Genomic DNA, 26,059 nt, shown 5'->3' with positions numbered 1-26,059 from the left:
TGAGATAATACAAAAATATATAATATGGAGGAGCTGGTCACAGACTGATTAATGCCACTTAATCTATCCTTATTTTTCACTTCGAGCTCTTTTGTCTGCACTTTGGGAAAGAAAAGAAAAAAGAAAAAAAAAAAAAAACTGCTTATTCTCTGTGTTAGAAACTTAGTTTCCTCAACACTGCATTCTTTTACAGATTTGTTTTTGGGGTTAGGGAGAACTCATTAAGTTCACCAGTCCTATTCTTCTGCTATTTTGCTCCTGATCAAAATACAATCTAGATGAACTCCACTACCTCCAGAATAATCACAACACTCCCGCATTTTCTCAGTGAAGTGCATAGGATGAAAAACATAGCCCAGATATCACTCCCACAAGGAGTCATTAGTGATCATAAATCTCTGTCCTGGTTTTCTAGGACCAACTGCCAGAATCCTACTTACCAAGTATAGAAAAATATCACCTGCTGTTTCTCAAAACATTTCAGTTCCATGTAAACAGGGGAAAAGCTCTCTTACACAGTGTCTTACTAACTTTATAACAATAAGTGATGAGTTCCTCTTGTCTCTCCATATTTCCCAGAACAGTCAAAAATTTACATCCCATTTTAACTTCTTAAGGCCAAGAATCTTTTCTCAGAACCTGACCCTTAAAGAACTAGACTCTTTCAGATGCCTGTTCACTTCCCTCTTAAGAGACTTCCCAACTCCTGAAGGGTGGTATTTTTAAATACCATTTTGTGGTCACGCCTAAGCCTTCCAATGATTACTTCCCCTTAGCAGGGCAACAGATGTACGATAAATAATGTGATTCCTTTTAATCAGACAATCAATATTCTCCTCCCATGCAGCACATAGCACCTCGCTAGTTGTGCATTAGGAATGGAGAGCTAGCCAGCTCGCTAGACACCGACAGATGCCATTTAGCTTATCTAAGTAGTCAGTGAGAGTGCGATCATCACTCTAAGTCCTGCCTTTACCTAACTACTGCTGTTATTATTATTTATTATTGTTGTTGTTGTTGTTACTGACACTAATATCACTGTTGCTGGCACTACATTGTTTTATGCAAGTCTGTCAGAAGTAAAACCACCATCACAGGTTGCTTGTAAGCATCCATTGTCTCCTCAAAAACTGTTAATTTCTTCAGAGACTAATTCTTCCAAAACTAGTGTTCCTGCTTGCCCACACTGCACACATTCTGCTACCAGTTGCAAACACTTGGAAAGCCACCTAAGTCACAGGGATTCCTGCTGATTTTTCCAAATGCCTTGGCTTTCAGACTCATTACTTTGGCTTGCACTCACCACAGCTTGTGCAGCTCCACATAGTTACTCGTTTGTTTTAACTTTTACTTTTCTAGAATCTAATTTTGAACAATTTTTCTTTCCAAATCAGATATCAATTTTTATATTGCTCTGTGCCCTGAGTTTTAGCAGCGAGACCAGAGCTGGAGATAGCTGCTGGAACCTGCCTGGGCCCAATGTTAGCAGCCCAGTGAGTGGGCTTGAAACGTTCCCAAATGAGGAGGAGGATTTTAACTGTGGTCATGACAAACCACTGATACAAAAACTGAAGAGGAAGTGTTCTTAGAGATTTAAAATAGGAAGAGAAAAACAAACCAAAACCGAAACAAACAAACAAACAAAAACAACAGAAAAATGTTGTACCTGAAAGTAGAAATGGTAAATACAGGTTTTAGGTTATATATCCTGAGATACAAAAGAATGAGAGCAGCACAGAGTAGCAAAGGCATACAGCCTTGGGAATCTGGGGAGAATTCAGAGACAAACATTCTAAGAGAAGGCAATGCATTCAGGAAAGTCTTTCATTTCCTCTTTGTACCTGAGCACTATCCTCTGTTGTCCAGCATGAATACTACAAAATCCCATAGTCCTATTCTATTACAGATGCAACTTTAATATAAGGATAACTTCCTGTTATCCTGGTATGTAATGCTTACATTATTAGTTAACAGATAACCAAGTAATTTAGCTGTTAAAGCACACTTTCTAGTGTTTGTTGATATTTGGTCCAATAACAGTGCGAGCATAGTAAAGAAGTGAACAAATTACAGAAGGCATATCAGAAGTCATATTTGCTTGTAGGTTAGCCCTCCGGATGTAGCAATCCCAAACAGCAAATTTAAGTTTAATCTCCAAAGTATTTCAGGTAAACAGTTCAAGGAATTACAGAGACTGCCAAAACAGCATCCAGTGCTAACTCAACAGCAGGTGGCTGCTCTGCCAGTGCAACACAAACATAACACTGCACATTCTTCCATCTACAGCTTATTGGGGACTACTTCCACACACAGTAAAACTGCAATATCTGGAATCACAATTTTGCATGCACATTGCTTAGATAGGGTTTTGAGCAAGATGTTCAGTTTTTCTTCAGTAAGTTTTCCTCAGAGCGCATAAAGTGAGCTTTTAGGGAGATTTCTGGCTCCTGCTGAAACACTCCACAGTAAAGCTTCTCATAATGTACCTTTACCCACAGCCACTGCCAAAAAAGTTGAGCAGTATTTGGCATTCATTTGCATTGAAATTCCGAAACTTGCCAAGATTTGTCCATTACTATTTTGAGATGTCTACTCAGACCATTTATCAGACAATAACAAAATGCATTGCTGGAAAGAAATTGCAAAGAATGACTGGCGGCTGTAGCCTGTTCTTGGTATACAGCAAAACAATGTGTGGCTCATTAGGCATTTTCTTATAAAGTGAATGACATAAATTCTGTTTTACTTGAATACTGTCTGGGCTATGTTAGTTTGAAATGCAGATAATCAGGGCCAACAAGCATTCAACATGATGAAAACTTAATTTTCTAGAAATAGAAATGATTAAAATAATTCTTTGAATTTTGAATTAGCTCCCAAAGTTTTTAAATACATCAGTGTAATTGCATCATTTTTTTCAATCTAATTACTACTGTTCTTAAATAAACAAGCATTCTCATGCAGTACTGAAAATTCAAACATTCACATATATTCATATTGAATTCATAAAAGATTTTCTTACGGAATATGAGAGACTTGGGTCCTGTGCTCTCATTACACTGCACAATGTCATTTGATAATCTCAGTCGGATTGTTAAACCAACTACAGACTTTCATCTATTAAGACAAAAGAGAAAGTAAAAAACCTACAAACCAGTGAGAAGAAAATTGGATTTTTGGAATCCCTTTGGTTTAAGTAATCAAACCAAAACCTACACTAATAAAGCCAGTGCAATCGGTTTCCTCACAATACATGACACTACTACTGAAACACACAGCTCTAACTTGTGTTGTAGCTTTACAAATACTCTTTGAGGCTGCTTGAATTTGCTCAGATTCTTTGTTTGGAATGTATTGTTTCTACTTCCATTGGGCCTATTTGTCTTTCCTAAGGCAAATCATCCAGTACAACAGAGACTTTTTCATTCACTAGTACCTTTGAGGATGAATAGCTTCACTGATGAACGGTATAAACTCTATTCCTAGATAAAGATTTTCACGTACTTTGTTTCAGTAAGAGAAACAAAAGAAAGCAGTGCAATACAAACTCATTCAATTGTTAATGAATGAAAATGAAAAACAGAGTGCATAAGAAAGTGCACAACAAAGAACCCCAAGTCTTTACAGGCATGACCTAAAAGCTCGTAGTTTTGGTTATGTTTATAAAGATTTTCTCAGGCATCCAACTCCTTCCATGCTTCCTTATGCTCAGGCATAAAATGGACTTATCCACTAAAGTAGCTTTCTGATGCATGACAGTTCTCAGGCTAGCAACCCTTGGGATGCCTTAAGGACCCTGAAGCTCACTGCATTAGCTGGGCACCTAACCATTAAGCATTATGGTGGCGCTACATATCATGACATCAAAACACTTCATGCAATTTTTGTAGAAGGTCTGTGAAATGCAAGTGGGAAAGCTATGATTGAGAGATACCATATCTGATTTTTGCTTCATAGCATAGTTAAAGTTACATAAAAATCTGAGATACAGAGCATACAATTGTAGGGAGGACCACTGTATCTTCCTTCACTTTTTGTAGTAACAGTGTGATTCTTACCAACACCGTTTTATGAGGAAGATAAATAACTGCAGTAAAAGCCAATGAGAATTTCTACCATTTCCAAATTCCTTTTGATGAACAAGGTATGTCTAAGCTCTAAGCATAGTAATAAAAATCAAGGCATGGATGACTATACATAATTGGTGTCTCTTGTGCATCTTTCTACTAGGCTTTAAATACATCCATGTAGATAAAATGAGAGTACTAGATATAATAAATTTTAATTTGTGAAAATTTGAGAGAAAAAAAATAATAAAGAGAGAGTAAGGAATGCAATGTGTTGTCTTTCTCCATGATGTTTAGGCAGGAATCTACAAATCCTGGCAAGTGTTGAAAACACTGTCATGTGTAATAGCAAAAATAAGACACATGGCTATGAATAAAACCAAAACCTTTGCAACCCCACTACCCTAATCCTTGAATATATAAATTCTCCCAATAAGAATGCATCTCTCTGTATCTAATCCTTAGAAGTCATACCACAATGTAGCCAACATACAATGACCATAAGTTTTAAAAGCATTAGCAAATACAATGATTAAACTTGTAATTTTTGGAAATGTAAATTCCAAATATGAAAATGAAACCACAAACAGCATGCAACAGGTTTTAGACTGATGAAATTGTGTTGATTACTTTATGTCCTAAATACATATTTTACTAGACTCCATTCTATTGGGTAAGAGGCTGCTGAAGATACGCAGGTAGAGTTATTTAGCCATTTGCAATATACCTCCAGATCAGTAGAAATGAGTGTTCAGTTTTCATGATGCTATGGCAGAGAATTTAGCCTGAAGCCAGCCTTCTGTTTGAGCTTTAGATTTGGCCTACTGTCAACATCTGCAAACCAAATTTGCATGGCTTGCACAAATCAGTATTTAATATCTAAGCATTAAATTTAGCTACTTAATACTTGATGGACTTAAGCACAGAAAATTAAAACTAAGGTTATTGAGCCAGATTAGCCATAAAGACAATAGAACAAACCATGCACTGACAGAAAGGAAATTTACATCAAAACTATTCTACGGTCCATGTTTATACACAGACTATGTCTATGTGTGGAATATTTGATATTTTAGAGAAAAAGGATAAAAGACTAAAAAATGCAATGCTAGAACAGCATCTCATTCTCAAAAGAGAATACAGCACTGCTTTCTCAGCTGTGATTTTAGGCGTAAGACATAGTGCAGATACATAAATTTAGCTGTGGAATTTGAAAATCTCTGAAATCCAAGGGATTCACTTGTACTATTGACCACAGTGGGGTAGAACTAAAGCTCATCATTTTTGAATATCCAGCCTAAAAAAAAGACCTACTAAGCATGGGTCCAAGCTAGCTCTATTACCACGAACAAGCTAGTCATCCTTTTCTTTATGCTTGCCTCCACACCACTGCAACAACAACGGAAAATGTATTAGCCTGATTTTAATCACTAGAGTCTCCTCCTACATATGAAACAAATAAATAAATCAATAAATAAATATTATTTAAAAACCAGGTAGAGAGATAGGGAACAGACAGTTAAAATTGTCTGATTTTGACATCTTTTACTCTTCTTCCTTCCTACTGAAAGAAGAAATGGCTGTGCTCAGTAGCATACCAGGTTTAAACATCCTTGTGAGCAAAAAATAAAATAAAATAAAATAAAATAAAATAAAATAAAATAAAATAAAATAAAATAAAATAAAATAAAATAAAATAAATAAAATAAAACAAAACAACAACAACAACAACAAAAAAAACTTGCATTGTTCTATGTGGAAAATGTGATTTGGGTACATTGCTGCACGGTTAACTGGAAATGCAATATATTTAGTATTTCCTGTACAAATAGCTTAGCACATACAGTTTTGCTGTAACCTACTAACTGTTGATGTTCTCACATATGAGACAGACATTTTTTGATCTTACACAAGATTCAGACTTACAATTTCCTAATAAACTCATTATGAGATTTTTTAATAGGGATATACAGAATGATTTTGTTCACGGGAAAAGACTGCTCTGTATCCCTGATATTGCTTCAGTTCAGAATTCTTAGAGCAGCTGCCTTTTTGGATGGTTTACAGTTGCATTAGAGCTCAAAACTGTATGATTAAAAGCCCAACATCTGAGTTTTCACACAAAGCTGAAAATCAGAATGATTTAGGCTTAGCTTAATAACCTTAAAAAAGATAATCCAAAAAAAACTGTGTACTGTTCTGTGATAAACATTTTTATATACAGATATTTTATGTAAATGCATGGATATGTGAAAAGAGTAACAGGTACCAGAATTGTTCAAGTTTAGTTGGTGATTTTTAAAAGGTTGCTTCTTAAAAAATGTCATGTATATTTATTTTTCTTACTATGAACTAGCTCTTTCTGTTTGCAAGTTGCATTTTTTTCCTCATTCTTTCACTCTGAAAAAGTGTACTGTACTCCTTAATTTTTGACAGAAGATTAAAACATTTAATTTTATTTATTTATTTATTTATTTAACATGAGAGAGAATATTTATTTGTATTAAGATGCCTCTAGGTATAAAGTATTTTTAAGACTTTGGTTCAACCCTGTATTTAACAACAGCAAGTTAAAAATACCTGAGAATAACTTATTTTCTTTGATTTTATTTTTTAATTTTATTAATTTAAAGTGGAACGAGCATGAAAATCAATCTTAATTTACATGACAAAGAAAAGTGAGATATAGAAATAAGTGGAAATATTACTTCCATTAATCTATTTTGCCTATATTCATAAAACACATAAAAGGTACTTTTATACATACATGAGAATATATTCTAGAATAGATACAATTATAATATATTTTATAAATATGCATATATCTAAAAATGAAGAAATATTCATTTAAGAGTTTGACCCAAAGACACAGCTTTTTTCCTAACTATGCATGTTAATATATCAAAATTAAATAAACATTTGACCTCATCAGGCAACTAGCTCTTATTATGTCTTCACTTCACAGATAGTACATACCTGTTTTCTCTACTGCCCTAATTTCTTAATTCATTAAGTTAATTCAAGAATGAACATTATGCCTAGTTACAATGATGTTAATCAGGGCTTGTCTGTCCTCTTTATCTTTTCCCGGCCTTGCCAAAAAAATTGTGATCTGAAAAGGAAATTTCCACTTTCAAGGTAAAACTCACTTATTTTGTATTTTTGTTTTCTTCTGGGGCATCAAGATATTTGCTGGTTTTTAATTACAGATTACACAATAAAAAGTTGTAGCGTGTCCTCAAGGCTGAAGTGCCATTTTGGATTGAGTCATCTATCTTGCATTTAATTTTCACTTCTGACACAAGCCACGGCTTTTGTCAGGAAGGATTTTTGTTTGGATATTAGCTTTTTATATATTACAAGAGAGAGCTGTCTGATGCATTCCTTTAACCCAACAGCACAGTCAGAAGCATTCACAACCATTGTGAGATGACTCAAGAAATCAGCTATTTAGAATGCATGAAGATCACACCAAAGGTTTCAAAGGCCTTTCTGAGCTCCTTTCTTTCCAAGTAATCTTCCCTTCCACAGAGCTCTGTCGTTGGATAGATAGGGAACCATTAGAAAACTAGAAACAGAAATTGCCACAGTAGATCACTACAATGTTCCCAACAGTGACTGCTGTAAGACATTTCAGAATAACTGAAAACAAAATAAACGCGCACCCTACAGTAGGTGGTACAAGAAAGTTTACTCTTGCTCGATATTCACATTACTTATGTCTCCGACGTCACAAAATGCAAGTACTTTGCAATTTGCAATGTGTTCTCAAACTAAGGGAGTACTGAAAAACACTACTGAAGAAGAGCAGTGAAGAACACAGCAGTTCTCTGCTACTGGTCAGAGAAACTTCAGCCTTAAACATGGTTAAAGGCTAATGGTGAATCCACAGGATTACGAGATTCCCAACAGGAGGCCTGAAGCCTGTGTACTTTTCATCCTCTGTAATGTACACGATTATAGAAAGTAGCCCAATAAACTGTTCATCCTTTTGTCAACCACAGGATGTGACTCCGATAGAGCACGGGATAAGACCTCTTAGGCTTAGCTGCTCTACAGTGCAGACAGTGCTGCACTTCTGATTGCACAGAGGAATAATGTGGGCTCCAGCTTTCAACCTGTTTTTCTACCAATTTTTCTATACACAGGTTTTCCAATACGCCTACTGCATTAGTCAATGTAGAATGGGATTTAACATGGACTGATGCTTGAATTTAAAATACGAAATATAAAGATATTATAAAATATTAAAACACAGACAAAGTATAACTATGTAGGCACTCTGACTTGTCTTTTTTCATACAGGAAACTTGTAGAAGAATAAATGCCAAATTTTGATCCTTACCACTGGGTCTACTTCACTCTGAATAAGGAAGACCTCAGCTGCTTTCTTTTCTGCTCTTTTTTAAGTAATCAAAGTAACTTTTTGTTATTAAGTTTTTGGTCTCTTCACAGAATAGAACTTTATAATGCAAAGTCAACAATTTCACCCAAACCTCCAAAGATAGAGAGCTGCTGAGCAGCCATCTCACTGCAGTTTACTTCAGTCCTGTATACTTTCAAGAAATATGTTTAGATCTTAACCCCAAACCAATGAGTCAATGGAAACACCCCTTAAAATTGTTTGGAATGGTTCTTTGTACAGAAATCAGTTTATCCAATTTTTGTTTGAAGAGTGTCCATCAGGTAATCTTGTATGGTACCTTTTACTCTATTTCTTATAAATATTTTGTAAGTGCTTAGTAGTAATTTAGTTCCTTCTGATTAATGTAACTTAAATGGAGATAGAAAATTCCTCCTACGGTACAGGCTAAACATGAAGAAACTGAATGTAAATTATTTTACAGTACATGACTGAGAAGTGAAGATTAACATGATAACAGATATAATAATGCATTTTAAGTGGCATTCAATAGGATCACATTAATAGTGCTGATATCCTAATTCCAAAATGAAACATTGACTAGTCTACTAAAAAACAAAAAGCAAAACTGGAACATCACTTAATACTACAAGAAAAGCACTCTTAAAGATGCATATAATCTTCAACATGTCTGCCAGACCAGTTCAGATAGTTAGAGTATGCTAATGGTAGACAATATGAAGAATATAAATGTTCTTTTTTTTTTTTTTCTTCACAGTCATCTAAAATTTTTGCATAGATCTTGATCAATAATATGTTAAGTATTGTATATGAGATTATACGGCGCGAAGGGCCCAGTTTGACTTTGATAGAAATATTTTTTTAAAAAGTTAAGAATACATATGTTTCCATAGCTTTTTTAAAAGTGAATCCATACAGACATGTATACGCATCTCTGCACAATTATTTTTTACTTTATGCATTAATGCATGTGTGTGATCTCAAACATAGGCACGGTAGAAAATACTCATTCATTCTCTCTCTGGGAGTGATCCATTTTTTATGCTTTTTAAATGAAGGATAGAATGCCAACTTGGAGCATTTATGCTAAGTTAATATTGATGGCTAGCACATGTTCCATAGTTAAGCAGCTTAATAAAATGAAGAAAGAAGAATGCTATTAAGGTTTCAAAACTATTCCTCAAAAACGCAGAAGCGCTAGAGCTGTGAATGCTTGTGTTATCACAGTGCAGCCTTTTGCAAATGTTTTTTGATATAGCTTCTAATTATGCAGTTACATACTTAGTTTTGCAAGAATAATTTTTAAGGAATAGAAGACAGTCTTAACATAGGAAACGTCAATTTTATTTAGCCCCCTGATGTTGCTAGCCTTGCTTACAAATAGAGATTAAAATTAAGCAGAATACATACTAAAGCAATGAGAATTTAACAGAGTAATTTAATGCATGCTTTTTTGCCACTCATCTGCAAGGTCTCAAGAAGATTGAATGGGAAAGTAGAAACAAAATTAAAGTTATAATGAATGAAATACATAACAAAATAATATCCAAACACCTTCAACCACTGATTGTGTCCTTGTTTCAAAAAACTTCCCCCCACAAAGAAATCAAAGCCAAACAAAACCTTAAAAATATTAACAAAATTCTAGAATATGTTCTAATTCTCACACATATAAATTATATGGTTCAACAATTAAGAAATGGCTATATGAGCCAAAATAAAAAGAACTGGAATTGCAGGAATTCTCTATCAGTAAACCAGAACTTTTCAGCTATGCTATATTATAAGACAAGAAAAGATGTATTGGCAAGAACTCATGCTGAACAATAAATTCATACACTTCTAGTGGCATACTATCTGATGATATATAATTAATTTTTGATTAATGACTTTAATTTAGACACTACAATTATTTGTTACAATTACTGTAGCTAGCAGAAACAGTCATGCAAGGTGCTTTTAATGTAAATTGCAACCATTCTCCTTAAATCAGTCTTTGATCTATTCCTATTTTTATTTTTCTTATGTATGAATTTTAATTCATGCTTCAAATTAATTTCAGCCTTTATTCTTGCAATTTGCTTTGTCATGGTATTCTCAAATCTTGGTTGTTTAATCTCCAAAAATGTAAGAATATGAAACTCATAGAAGACAATTAAATTGTGTCTCAGACACAATCACAACTTCTCTGTATTGTGAAGATTTACAGACTACTGTACAAATTGTATCAGTAACTGCATAGCTGAGTGCTATATGTACAGTTTAAATGTTCTCCTATGTAGCAACAGATAATTAAAATATTTGCAGTAAAAACCTCCTTGATATTCATTTTATGTACCTGAAACCATTGGATTTATAGCAAGCCTTTTTACAGACTGCCTTCTATATTTTGTCCATGGTTCTTTTACAAATATATATATACACACATATATAGTGCATTAGCAGCTATGCATTGATATTTCAATGCCCTTAAAATGTCTGTTCTAACCATACATTCTCTAACAGAGATTTATTTTGCCCTGCCTCACAGATGACACTTAATCATCCACTCTTACTTTGCTACGACTGTCTTTTCTCCACCATATTTCATTTGCAAAATTTTATTAAGCTTTTGAGAAACAGGTTTCTGCTTTTTCTTTGGAGTCACTAATTCTCTTAAGCATATTCTGTTTCCAGTAAAGCAATTAAAATCGTTTTGCATATATATATATTTTCTGCCTGGCTGCTGGAAAATGTGGGCCATTTTACTGGGGTTTCTGGACAGATAGTTCAAATAGTCACACACTAGCATGCACAGTCCTAGCAGCTGTATAATTTCAGCACTATGGGCTGGGGAACAACAATAAAGTCTGGTGGAAGAGTGGTTGGAAAGCTGCCCAACGGAAAAGGACCTGGGGGTACTGTTTGATAGCTGGCTGAGTATGAGCCAGCAGTGTGCTCAGGTGGCCAAGAAGGCCAACAGAGCATGTATCAGGAATAGCATGGCCAGCAGGTCTAGGAAAGTGATTGTCCCCCCGTACTTGGCTCTGGTGAGGCTGCACCTTGAGGACTGTGTTCCATTTTCAGCCCCTCACTACAAGAAGGACATCGAGGCCCTGGAGTGTGTCCAGAGAAGGACTACGAAGCTGGTGAAGGGCCTGGAGAAGAAGTCTTATGAGGAGAGGCTGAGGGAACTGGGGTTCACTACCTGAAAGAAAGTTGTAGCAAGGTGGTGCTCGGACTCTTCTCCCAAGCAACAAGCAACAGGACAAGAGGAAATTACCTCAAGTTATACCAGGGGAAGTTTAAGTTGGGATATTAGGAAACGTTTCTTTACTGAAAGGGTTGTGAGGCATCGGAACAGGCTGCCCAGGGAAGTACTTGAAACTCCATCCCTAGAGGTCTTCAAAAGACATGTAGATGTGGTGCTTAGGGACATGGTTTAGTGTTAGTCTTGGCAGTGCCTGGTTACCAGTTGGACTTGATGATCTTAAAGGTCTTTTCCAACCCAAGTGATTCTATGCTTCTATGCTTCTATGAATTCAGAGTCTCAAAGATTTCTGTACATTACATATGTATGGAGAACAAAATTTTCAAAATGAATCAAATTAGAACATACTCAACGTCCAGCATACATGAACACATTTCTGTCCAGAAACCGTGGTTAGTAATATTGTAAACCAAAACTGGTAAAAAATAAGTATTGTCGGTATCACTCCCAATCTTTCTTTGCTTTTTCAGTATCAAATTAACTTTTGCAGAAAGTGATAACTACTGTGCTTTTGTAATGACTTTCAAATTTTTAAAGAAACTATCATAGGGAAAAACGTTTTTTTAGTTGTTTTATTTCAATTTTCAAGTCAGAGTTTGTCTAACTGAAAAATAAAAAAGACTGCGTCCAACCTCTATCACTCCAAAATGTCATTGGCTTAGCCATCCATTTTGCCTGCACCTTTCATTTTCTCACGGTTCTCATCTTCTGCAGCCATTGATAGTTCTCATTTTTCCCCTTCACTGGTTTCTAACAGTTCAGTAAGCATAAATTCTGCAGCTTGTTAATCCTGGAAATCATTTTCCTACAACTCACTGTCTTTTTAGTGTTACGGCTCCTGCCCTGCAATCTGAATTACTTCCAAGGCTGATGCTTTATGAAAATTTTTAGTTTTGTGTAATCATTTAAGTTGTGCAGCTATTGGGTAGTTGCAGTCATTGTCCTCCAAGCAATTTCAAGCACTAAATTATTTTGCTCAGTCCAGTCAACTCAGAATTTAGCATAAGCCCAAAAGCTGTGCATTTTGATGAAGTAGTTAGATGAAAACTTAGCACATAAGAAGAGAGTTCTGCTGAAGACATAAGGAGCAGGTCAAAAGCAATGAACTTTGTTGGAAATGCAGACAAAGATGGCAACATTAAGAAGATAAAGTGGAACAAAGCATGGGACACCAAGGGAAGAACCGAGATGTCAGTAGAAAGATTTTCTGCTTAAATAGCTCAGAATGGATTCTATGAACTTCGCTGCAGAAAACATTAACCCTGCTGGTTTCAATTATTTTATTGATTCAAAGGAAACTGTATTACCTTGTAATATGATGTTTAGTTTGCAATTTTCTCTATCATTGGGCACTACCTGCCACAGAGTATGTGGAAAGAATCAATTCCTAGCCATGGGCAGTAGTCTTCTAACATCAGAAATTATTGTTTAGCTTAAGATAGTTGATGTTTACTTGGATTGGCATCATCAACTGATAAAAACAGCCTTTCTACATTTTTTTTTGCATCTTTGTACCCCTCAAGAGGTTGCTTTTTATTTTCCTCGTTTTCTACATCCCACAGACCTACACAGTAAGCCTCAGCTTCTTCAATATATACAACTATTTCACTCAGCCAGAAAGTCCTTTCTAACCCCTTAGAGCGTTTTTTATTTTTTTTATATTTTTTTAAGGGGGGGGGGGGGGGGGGGCACAAAAACAAAACTAAAGCAAATCAAACAACAAATATATATATATATAAATAAACCACTGCATGTGCACAACACTAAAAATCTGTGCCTGGCAGGCTATCACTGACACTGGACTAGTCCTTTTCTCTTTCTAAGCTCTATTAAGATAGCAGCAGTGAAGGTATCATATATATGATTTCAATGTATTGTTTTAATGTATTTTGCTATTCTTTCATGAGATGGACATCATGGAAATAAGTGTAACTCTCAAGGACTTTCCACACTGAGTAATAAAGTGCAGGAATTACCTTTTTTAGTTGATCAAACACACATCTTACAGACCAACATGGCAAAAGCAGGCTCATGTTAGCAAACAAAAGGTCCAACAGCACTGAGGATTTCAGTTGCTTATACCCCCCTCTTGGGATCCAGAAGCTCAATTAAATGATGAAATGATAATTATGACTAAACTTGTAACAAAACTTATGAATTTGTCACAAAATTTATAGCTCTAATTTTCTTCGTACAGACAAATCCCTGGAAGATTTGTGTAATGTAAATTACACGCACGATATTTATTCCCCTGTCTTCACTACTATGTCTGAACAGCTTTTTTTATATATAATCATTTCTCATACACTTTTTTCTTGACTGGGGAGATAAACACAGATTGGAAGCCTTCAGTTCAGGACACCCATTACTGTAGGTTGGAAACATAGAGGGCTTTATGTTTTCACTTTCTTCAAAGACGATTTTTTCAAGATAACAACTACTAACAATATTATTCCTCCTTATGTTTAACTAACATAAAGCTTCCTGAAGCATTTAGCTGTGATATAGTATCACAGAATCACAGAATCATTTAGGTTTGAAAAGACCTCTAAGATCATCAAATCAACCCGTCTACCTGACCTACTCCCATCATTAAGCCATGTCTCTCAGTACCATATATAAAATCTTCCAGCAGTATAAAAGGAATATTTCATCCTTCCTCTTTATCAACAACAGTATGTTTATTTTTTATCTTTATCCTTTTATCCTTAAAAATATATTTTATCATCCGAATGCTCACATTTCAGCCTTTTGCTTTCAGCTTTTGCAGTATTATATCCCAAGAGCTTCTGGTCTTCAAACTCAATCAGAGATATCTAACCAGTTCCAACAACTTTTTCTTTCACACAGATTGTAACATTTTAATTTGATCCAATGCTTTCATATGACCTATTTGCCTTGCAACTCATCTTCCTGATTCTTGTTTCTCTACTGCCATTATGGCTCCTCTTCTTCTTCAGAATGTGGACCTAAAAGCTGAAGTAGTCTTAGTGCTCTACAGTATTGGAGAAGAAACTGGGAATTCTGGATTTGCTCAACGGTCATCTTCTGAGCTTTTACTTTTTTTTTTTTTTTTTTTTAATAAAACTATGGTTTATAATATTTCTCCTTAAAAACTTTTCTCTCTCATAATCTTATATAATCATAAGTAAAATAACACTACTACTGAATACACAATAAAGATCAGTAGAAAAGTAGAAGACTAGTTCTACAGACCGTGTAAGTGAGAAGCTCTAAGGTTAGAGTGGGAGTCCAACCTGAATGGCATGTTTCTTTGCCTCAGCTAGAAACAACAGTGATTTGCTTGTAGAAACAAACTGCATAAGTAATTGTGCACTAGTAACAAGTATTGAATGTAATAAAACTCTACTATGTTTTAGTATTTAACAAGCAGAATGTTGTGCTGCAGGTGTAATAGTTACTTAAAATGTTTTACAATATTTTAGTGGTTATAAGTTTCTAACAGTTATTTTAAAAGACATGCTTCTGGACTTAAAGTCTTCATTTTCTGTACCAAATGGACTTTAAAAGACATTTATGGTATTGTATGTTTTCTGATATGACTATTTTATAGTACTTTTATGATTTTTCCACATCTGATTTTATGATTGTTAATTATTTCTTCATAATGAATATTCCTCTATATAAAACTGAACTATAAACATTAGCAAGTGCCTTAACATAGTACTAAATATTACACAGTGTTATGTCATCTATATAAAAAAGCTTGCACAAAAAAAAAAAGCGTCAGTATTTCTGGATAGAACCTCAGCCAATAAGCTTCCATTAATAGTCAAACCTCTTTCAGACATTGAGGAAGCAGCACCACAGATATGACTGAGATTCAAAATTTAGAAGCTTGTCTACAGTTATAATTAACTGTAAAAGCTGGATAATGTCCAGAGCTGCAGTCCTTACCTTAAAAAGGCTAAGGACTTATAGGCTTCTGCCTATAACAGAAGGATCTATATTAAATTCAAGTTAATTTAGAATATCATTTTCATGCAGAGCATTCTGCACTTATTTTAACACACGAGATACTGCAGATAGTATATACAGAGTTAGTTTTCCTAAGAAAAGACAGTTTTCACATGCTTCCTTTCTTGCAAATGTTGCTTATGCTATCATTTACTGTACCAGGTGTCTTCTTCATTTGTTTTCTTGGTTCTCTCTTCTCTTTTTCTGTTTGAAAGTATCAGCTATAAACAGTCTTATTCTTTCTACGAGTGAAACTGAGGAAAGAAAAATATTTCTTCCAGGTTAAAATTTAATTTCTTAGAAACTGAGGTCTTACATCATAATATCCGGAAACATGGAATTAAACCAGAATACGGCTTTTATGTCAGAAATACTTCTTCAGGCTTTTCCATACAAAATTGACCTCATTAGGCAGTGTACAGGCCTTCAACTTATTTTAGCAGACATATGTTCTAAACATTCTCATAATACTATGACTTCTAAAATCTCTGAAGCTTTATGGTGCATGGTAAATCCAGTACAGTTTTTTTCATGTTGCTCATCTTTTTGTGTACGAGGGAACCGCATCCTGTGGCTACAGAAGTTGGTAGATTTGTCTCTAGAATTATTTCTTTGGGCTTCTTATCTATTGCCAGGCTATATATACCTTTTTTGAAAGCTCTTCGTTCGTATATTTCTTCTTACTGCTGCCCAAAGTGCTTGGATGAAAAAGAGGATGTGATCTGGGCAGGCAGAGATAGGGAAAGATGGAACAAAGTAACAGTGAAGAACAGACAAAAGAAGTCTGTAACCAGCTGAGGATGTGTCTCAACAGGCTAAACATCAACCAGTGTTGAGTCCTTATGGTCCTGTACTCCCTAGCAAAATACTGTAATATAAACAGGAAAAGTATGCCTCTGTTCTTGACTAGAAGCAAGTCTCTATTGAGAAAAAAGGCTTTCACCTGTTCCACTAACACTACTGCCTTCACTCGCTAAGGGCTGTCCTGTGAAATATTTGAAGCATCTAACTGAAAATACTTAAACCAAACTGGGAATAGGAATGCATGATTCGATTTCTAATTTTTCAGCTTCCAGAGAGGGGAAAAAAAAAAAAAAAGATATTTAAAAAAGATACACCACACATTAGGAAAACAAACAAACAAACAAAAAAGCATTAAGTGCACATCAAAACAAACACACAAGAAGCACATGAATTGCAGATGCAGTCAAGTACTCCAGAGTCAGTGAGCAGTAACACCAAGTCATCCACAAAGCATTACTTTCAGTTCCTGGCATACATATATTAACAAGTATTTGATTGTGTGTTTTCATATACTATTTTCCTCCCCACAGAACGTGTGCCCCACTCGCTGCCCTGGCCAGACGGTGCCCTCATGATGAGTGTCTTGGCCACAGCTGAGCATGGCAGGGCAGCCCGGGGCAGTGCTGTAGGTTACATCCCCTGCACTCTACTCAGAAATGCTGAGTTCTTCTCTTGACACAACCACACAATCCCTGCATGACAAACAAGAAACGTAAATCACAGGTGTCACCTGCAGCTTGAACATCTTCCTCATGTTATCATATGATTCAAACCCTGGGATCCCGTAAGTGCTTTGTTTACTTAACCAGTACCAGAGACCCATTTTGAACAAGTAATACGTTATAGCATGCAACATAGTCTAAAGTAGTAAGTTGACAAGTTTGATAAATTTGGCCTTAATATTTTCCTACGCGACATTTATATCTATGTAAAGGGTGAAATGCATAACAGGCATGTTCTAAAAAGAAATGTTGTAATATAATAAAAGCATCCTGTAACTATCACAGAGTGCAAGAGAATAGCTATGAGAACAGCTGAGAACAGCTAATGACAATATTTCGCCACAAGGAATCTTGCTGTTTCAAAATAATTACAGCACAGTGACACTACAAGAACAGGTAATGATGTTCTTTCTGTAATATACCTTTTGTCAGTGTTGTCCACCTTATACACCAAGTGAGGCACTTTGGTTTTTAATAGGTTATTGTGCAGTTACAAAATTTACCTGATGTAATATGGATTATAAATTGCATTAAGGTTGCACAGAGAATCTTATTACTGGAATTTCTTAATTTTTCATACCCTGACTTTCTTACTTTAATAGTTTAAACGTTTCTGTGTCACCTTATGTCACACCTTTGTAATTATTCATTAGTAGCAGGGCATACATTATAGAATTCAGCAATATCTGTAATTCAGAGAGAGAAATCAGCTGTTCAGAAGAATCCAGAACTTGTTGGAAGAAAAGGCATTACAGAATTGCAGAGTGTTTGGGGTCATACTTCACTATCCAAAAAGTCAGGAGAGAATAGCTTCAGTATGCAAGCTAATTGAATAAATATTTGCATCTACAAGTAAATATGCATTTGTAGAGAAAATCGTGGGTGTATCAAAGACACAAAAATTTCTTGTTCTTGTGGATTTTCTGCTCCTTTGGAGACCATTTCTGTACATAAAATGCATTGAATAAGCACCAGTGTTATTTAATCACTTACTTCATAGAGCTCTTTTGTTGTGCATATGCAAGATTATTGACTTGCTTTACTGCCCATTAGTGTACCCCTGATACTTTTTTTTGTGATTAAAACAGTTCTAAGGACAGTATGTCAGCCAACTAAGTGACTCATGCAGAGCCCAGACTTTTTGCTGTGCATCAATATGCATAGTTTTCTGTAACTTCAGGAGTACTTGATTACGATTCTCAACATATTCAATCATAAGGGGTTCTGAAGAGATTTTCATTTCAATTATGCATGCCTCATTATCATACTTTTAGTGAAGTGAAAAGTACATTACAAGGTGAGAGCCAAAAATGATGAGATGGAAAGCACAAAGCATAAGTATCTTAGAAGGATTTCTAAATTTGTCTGAAATAATATTAATTCATAATAATATTAATCATCCTTTCTCTAATGCTGCGTATTTAAATGATACATTAAAGTAATCTCTTCAGAGCATCTTTCACAAGATAAGGTATAGCATAAACCTTCAATAAAGGTGGCATGCAGGTATCACTGCAGATATGAACAAATTAGAAACTATTCCATGATGTAGTGGGATTTAAGGAGAAATGTTTTGCTAAGGTTGATTAGAAACTGGCTGGATGGCCGGGCCCAGAGAGTTGTGGTGAATGGAGTCAAATCTGGTTGGAGGCCGGTCACTAGTGGAGTCCCCCAGGGCTCGGTACTGGGGCCGGTCCTCTTTAATATCTTTATTGATGATCTGGATGAGGGCGTCCAGTGCACCCTCAGTAAGTTTGCAGATGACACCAAGCTAAGTGCGTGTGTCGATCTGCTCGAGGGCAGGAAGGCTCTGCAGGAGGATCTGGATAGGCTGGAGCGATGGGCTGGGGTCAACTGCATGAAGTTCAACAAGGCCAAGTGCCGGGTCCTGCACCTGGGCTGCAACAACCCCAAGCAGAGCTACAGGCTGGGAGATGAGTGGCTGGAAAGCTGCCTGGCCGAGAAGGACCTGGGAGTATTGGTGGATAGTCGGCTGAATATGAGCCAGCAGTGTGCTCAGGTGGCCAAGAAGGCCAACGGCATCCTGGCCTGTATAAGAAGCAGTGTGGCCAGCAGGTCGAGGGAAGTGATTGTGCCCCTGTACTCGGCTCTGGTGAGGCCGCACCTCGAGTACTGTGTTCAGTTTTGGGCCCCTCGCTACAGGAAGGACATGGACGTGCTCGAGCGAGTCCAGAGAAGGGCGACCAAGCTGGTGAGGGGTCTGGAGAACAAGTCTTACGAGGAGCGGCTGAGGGAGCTGGGCTTGTTCAGCCTGGAGAAGAGGAGGCTCAGGGGAGACCTCATCGCTCTCTACAGTTACCTGAAAGGAGGCTGTAGAGAGGTGGGGGTTGGTCTATTCTCCCACGTGCCTGGTGACAGGACGAGGGGGAATGGGCTAAAGTTGCGACAGGGGAGTTTTAGGTTGGATGTTAGGAAGTACTTCTTTACCGAAAGGGTTATTAAGCATTGGAACGGGCTGCCCAGGGAGGTGGTGGAGTCACCATCCCTGGAGGTCTTTAAAAGACGTTTAGATGTAGAGCTTAGGGATATGGTTTAGTGGAGTACTTAGTGTTAGGTCGGAGGTTGGACTCGATGATCTTGAGGTCTCTTCCAACCTAGAGAAATCTGTGAATCTGTGAAAACAAGTGCTCAGGAAACAGGAAAGCCTGTAGCTGAGAAGAAATGGGTCACTGTTATGAAAGGTAGAATAAATGGAGACAAAACCTTAGGCTAACGTAGCTAAAACAAGAGAGAAGCAACACATAATTAGGAGATATTTGGAGCATGACACTGAGGTCAGCAGATCAGAAAGGGATAGGGAGGAAACATGTCTCTGAAGGTGAAAGTAAGAATACAAGTATTTAAAGAGAGGGATGATGTGGTTAGAGGAACATGACTTTCAATAGCAGTATTTTTGTTATACTGGAGAGCTGAAACTCTCTAACTCTCTGAATGGATATATGAGTAGAGAAGAAAGAGAGGAGGGATAGATATGAAGGCAGTACCTGAAAAAGCAAGAAAAAAAAAAAAAAAGGTGCAACTCAAGAAGGGAGAGACTGGATGAGGAATGAGAATTATGTACTGTGAAAAAGACATCTGAGACAGCAGAAACAGCATAAGAGAACAACAGAGGCATCTACTTTTAACTGTAAGACTGATTTTTACAGAGCAAAATACAGGGAGGCCACATTGCAGAACAGTGTTAGGCACCTTTTATTTACACTGAAAGAATTCAAAGGCAAAGAGGGAGGATTAATTTAGTATGTGAACTATATGAAAAAGAAAAAAAAAAAAGAAAAAAACATGAAAGATTTTTTTTTTAATATTATTTAGCTGAAGACCATGGATAATTTATGAAGAAAAGAAAGAAAATAAGAAAGGAAGTGTGAAAGAGCAATGGTGTAGATGAAGGGATTAATGAATGGGTTGACAGAAAGTATATAAAATTAAAAGCTAGGGCAGGTAATAAAAAGAGGGGGAGGAGGCAAGAATCTGTTTGGGTATTATATTTATACCAATGCAAAATTTTAAATGATTATTCACATGACAAAACCAGATTTATACTGCTAACAAACTGATCCATCGTCAGAAAATGGGTGTGCTGTTGAACAAGAGCCAAACATTAATTTAATAGGAGAGTGAAGATACGACAGTAAAATCTGCATTAACAAAGCAGTAATAGAAAGCGCTGCACAGACCTTTGAAGAAAATAATTAAAAACTATAATGCTGAATCATATATGTTTGAGAAAAGTGAACTGTATAAACTCAGCACAAGTGGCATATATTCATATTATGGTAGAGATATACAGACTGTCTTCATGTAGACTTAAGTACTGCTCTGTAGCTTTTTGAAGTCTTCCAAACAAATTATTGACCTTACGGATCTAAACACAGCACGTACTTTCAAAACTGGTAATATTAATTAATCTTTCTAAGCTGAAGGACTATTAGTGATTTCAAACAATCTGATTCATATGTCAGTTTGATAGAAGTCAGGATGAATCAGAATAGGCACTTACCATCCTCACTGAAATTGATATAGAATTATGATATCACAACTGTAGAATAAACGAGCCACCTATTTTATTAGGAAAGGACATAAAGACTACAGGAAAAGTGAGAAATGTTTGATGAGCTTGTTTGCAGGACAGAACACAGTATTCTTCCCACTGTCACGGCAAGAGAAATGATGCAAAGCCTTGTGTACTTCATTATTTGCTACATTTTTCTATCAAGACAAAAACTTCAACTTACTTTACCTGGTGTACTCATAAAAGCAGTACTGGAAGTTCACTAGTAAAATAAAATGCAATACAAAACCATACAATACAGTAACCGAAACCTTTAAAATGATGAGTGGGAGCAGGCTTTTAGTAATCATTGTTGGTACACACAGCACAAAAACAAACAAACAAATAAAACCACATTATCTGTGCCTATTGAAAAGGAATTATATAAGTTCTCAAATCTACAATTTTATTCAACAACTGTAGAAAATATAAGTAATGAATTTCCAATAAACAGTGAAATCTATACTTATTTAAGAGGGAATTGCATTCATTTTCCAGTGGTAAGCACGTTTTTGACACAGAATTGTCAGAATACATTTGCATTGGTAGGGAACCTAACAGAGTTAACAGCTGCTAAATATTTTTACAGGAAGACATTCTGTATTCCAAATACTCTCATGTGTACACTAACACATAGTAAAACAAACAAACAAACAAACAAAACCTTGAAATAACATCTACAAAATGAGATTTAGAAATTAGATTTATACCTAGAAAATGTCCTGCCTTTACAATGCTTTAGCAAATTTATGTTTCTCACTGAAATGTATTCTCCCCAAATCTTTCTTGAATACTAAAAAATTCTCTCTCTAACAGGGTTTTCTACAAAGCAGGGTTCTAAAAGTAAGTAAATAAATAAATGGTGTAAGGAAGTTACACTGTGGCTCCAACTTTTGACTTTTAATAAATGAAAGTATTTAAACCTTAAGAGAGTTCCTGATATGGTGACATTTGAGGTCTGAAGCATTATTATATATATATTTTAATAAATCACTTGAGTTTTATATAATTTTTATCCTTTTACTAGAAACGCAGAATCCATCCTGCTAAGCTTCTGGGCTAATAAGTTCCACTGAATGTCTCATGTTATTAATCTTTACACCAAATCCAATTTTACTTATCATAAATACCCTGCTTCCTGCTTTGGACCTTTGAGATAACTAACCGTTTGCTCTCTGTGTGCAAAAAGCAAACTAGCAGAGAGAAGGACTGGTGTACATCTCGTATCTGTCATACACCAAAAAGGATTTCCAAATTTCATTTTCAAAGCCTTTTTTTCTCCCATGCCATTTATGTGTGTATCTATCAGCTTGGACTGGCTCCTCTCGGAATTCTGAGAGAATACATGATTATTTCATGAGCAGGATAAACAAGCAGAGTGGCAATGGCATACAGAACAAATCAAGGCAGAACACAAAGCAATGCATCACATGCACTGCTCACATCCTACTGTCCAGACATCCATTCATGACATAAACTCCATGTTCTTCATCATACAAAAAAAGGAAAATTTTTATCATTTCAAAGACCTCAGGGAAACCTAATGCTATCTCATAACCTTTTCATCTAGAGCAATCTTTGATGCAATAAGCATTGTCATTAAGAAAATAATTAACAAACTCTTTGACCTGTAAAATTTTGTCAAAGACAGAAGCTTCAGATAAAACTCTGGAAAACCTGATCATGTTAAATGGAGATCCTAAAGCTCTCTAGATTATCCCCAGGTTCTTGGGATATATAGCTCTCTAGATTACTCCCAGGTTCTTGGGATACAAAGATGCTGGCAATAACAGAAGAAAAACCTATACTTTAAAAAAAAAAAAAAAAAAAGTAAAATTATATTCCTCTTCTGGTCCAGAGGCTTAGAACTTGGCTTGTAAGGCTTTTACAGATACATAAGTACCTGCCATATTTCTCATGCATTTATCATTTATGTTACAAGGAGGAGATAAATAGATATCTGTTTTTCATTTTCATTCCCTAATCAAATTCTAGTGTTGAATTCCTTATTCTGTTACTTAGTCACAAGATCCTGTGAGTTCCTGCACACTCAAATGTGAAAGCAAGAAAATCCCAGGAAAGCCAAGGGTGACTTCATTTTTCATAGGACTTTAGAGATGCCATGGTGGCCAAGGCCGTTATGTAGACAAGAAACAATAACTAACACACAGCATTGTGAAATCATAGAAGGTGTCTGTCCGTATAACAGAGGAAATACAGAAATATAGAAAAGAAAAAATACATTTAGGAATACTAGCAACACATAAACTAAGATCATGTTCAGGGATTAACCTAAAGTTACCTTCATTAATAAAATTACTATTAGAAGAACTATTATACAAATGTACTACAACAGATTGATAGGTGTCCCACTAAAAAAAAAAATAAACTAATGAAATACATTATAAAATTAATTGCTCCTTTCTTACTTTTAAAGCAACACTTGTGTCATCTGTCACAAAATATAATGAAACATGGCTGACAAATCTGAAAATCACCTTAATAAAACTTTTGAGGACAACTACCATTGTTAGCAAGCAATTAACTACAGATATTCAAGATATATCAAACGTATATTTTATATCAAATATACTTGTATATTTTGTATAATTTTTTGTATTTTGTATAAAATATATTTGCAAATTAATGTTGAGAAAATATATTACTGCTTTCTTGTTTCTGAAACAGTTAAACATATCACAAAATTGGTTTCTGTGTACATGCAAGCCTCTCTTCATATCCACTGCATCTATCAAAAATAAGCAAAACAATTACATGTTTAAATGTCAACAGTGAGAGAAAGTGAGATAAAGTGCAATGTGCGGGGTGGGGTGTGTGTGTGGGGAAACATTTAGACTTAGAGAATATTAACTGAATGGCCCAGTATCTACAGTAAATCCAACCAAAGTTTTCAGCCAAAACTTTGGCTCAAAGGAACAATACAGAGAGACAGCAGCCAAAAGCCTATTTATTGAGTTGATGGCAGTCAAAAAAAGGGCCAGACACCTTCCCACCAGCATTACTGTACGCAACAAGCAGAAGCATTAAATAATGAAGGTCACAGTACAAAACAGTACACACAAAAACTTAGCATTTCTTTATGCTATTGCACCTACTATTCCGCAGGTATTACCTTAAAGCAGGAACACAAGCTCCGTTCCTAATCTTAACTATAAATGTCAGGTTCCATGAGGAAATGGCGTAAAGCTTTTTCTTGTCTGGATGTATTACTTGAAATGTCAATACAGAGACAAGTATTGCAAGTTCTCACCAGTTTACCGACTCACTCTGGAATAGGAGTTGATAGTTGTTCTATGTGTAACGTACAGTGTCAATACTGATACATGAGTAGTGTCTTACAAGATGCTCTTCTGACTTTACCAGACCTCTTCCCAGGCCCTTGCCTATTCTTTTCATGATCTCTTAGGTTTTTTTCTCTTAGTTTTTTTCTGCAGGGATTACCAACTGATCTAAGCAACCTGGCCTCTCCCAGGTCCTGCAGTACATAGATGCTGATGACAAATGCACGGCAGCACAGGTACCGCTGCACCAGCATGCACCTGGAACACAGAGCACGCTACACTAAGCAAAATGGGTTTCTCTTACAAAGAAATTGTAAGACATAATTGTTGTGGACAGTGCCATTTGTGGAGCTTCTCCACTCACTTTACCAGAAACAGCTTTTCAGCACTCTGAGCATCCTGAACTTGAATCACTACAAATAAAACCTGCCTATTCTAATAGTGTTTAGATATAGTGTTAATATTGTCAAATAATGACCTTTTTAAAAACTACTTTGAAAAAAATGCATACACAAAAACAAACAAACAAACAAAAAACCAATACTTTCTTAAATCTTAGCCTTCTTCAGGTTCTTGCACATGCCAATTCCCAGCTTAGCAGTTTGGCTTCAAGCAGGCAGTAAACAGTAAAACCAAGTAACATGCAATGCATAATCTGAGTAAAGAGTAACATTTTCCTAGCTTGCAATGAATATTATACACATCATACAGCATTTTTGAACCCTACAGTTCCTTGGTCTTAATAGCATCTGGGATAGGGAGAAAAAAAGTGACTCGCAAGAGTTTCACTTAAGATTTCTGAAAATAAACATACCCAGAGGTGGATGGGGAAAATGGTGTCTTCTATCTAGTAGTGGTAGTCATCTCACTGCATTTGACTTCATGACAGAACAAGTTCCTCACACATAAACAAAAGTTTTCACTTAGTAGTATCACTTTGTATTTCCCAGTTTGATTTCTAATATTCTTTTGCGAATTATATCTGGGCTTCCTCAAACAGACATGACTTTCCATATGCTTCTATTAGTCTTTTAATGTTAGGTCTGAACACTGAATCTGATTTGATCAGAAGGAATTTTACTTCATCTAAATGTTTGAGGACAAGAGACGTTCAGCCATACTTGTGTTCTGACCCAAAAATCTCCTCAGCCCTGACTCAAACTCAAAATATTTAAGCACCCATTTTGGTCAGTAACAGTGGTCCCAAAACAGTTGCTGTCAGCAAGCACTATTTTTAGAAGGACATCTTAAACTGTTTCTTTCATTTTTCAACAGTGCCAGTAATGTCTTTCTGTGTTAAACTGCATAATTACAAAGTCTAGACATTGAAATGCCTGAATTCTGCATATTATTTTTTTTTTAAAGTCACGAAATTTAATTATTTAAAAGCTAAGGTCAAAGTAAATATTTATTATTGCTCCTACTCTTATTCTTCAATTTATACTATTCTAGCTATAAATGGAGTTGCTCTGAAATGTTT

At 35.8% G+C, this 26,059-nt stretch overlaps 1 protein-coding gene across 1 annotated transcript in view; it reads right to left on the bottom strand.

Moving 5' to 3' along the window:
* SNTG1 (syntrophin gamma 1) overlaps positions 1–26,059 on the bottom strand; it is a 371,706-nt gene that overhangs the window by 235,323 nt on the left and 110,324 nt on the right. The gene's annotated exons all lie outside the window — the stretch shown is intronic.

Source organism: Anser cygnoides, chromosome 2, assembly GCF_040182565.1.
Source record: "Anser cygnoides isolate HZ-2024a breed goose chromosome 2, Taihu_goose_T2T_genome, whole genome shotgun sequence".
Lineage (NCBI taxonomy): Eukaryota > Metazoa > Chordata > Aves > Anseriformes > Anatidae > Anser > Anser cygnoides.
Note: the sequence above shows the minus strand (reverse complement) of the source record. Positions and strands in the feature narration are given on the sequence as shown.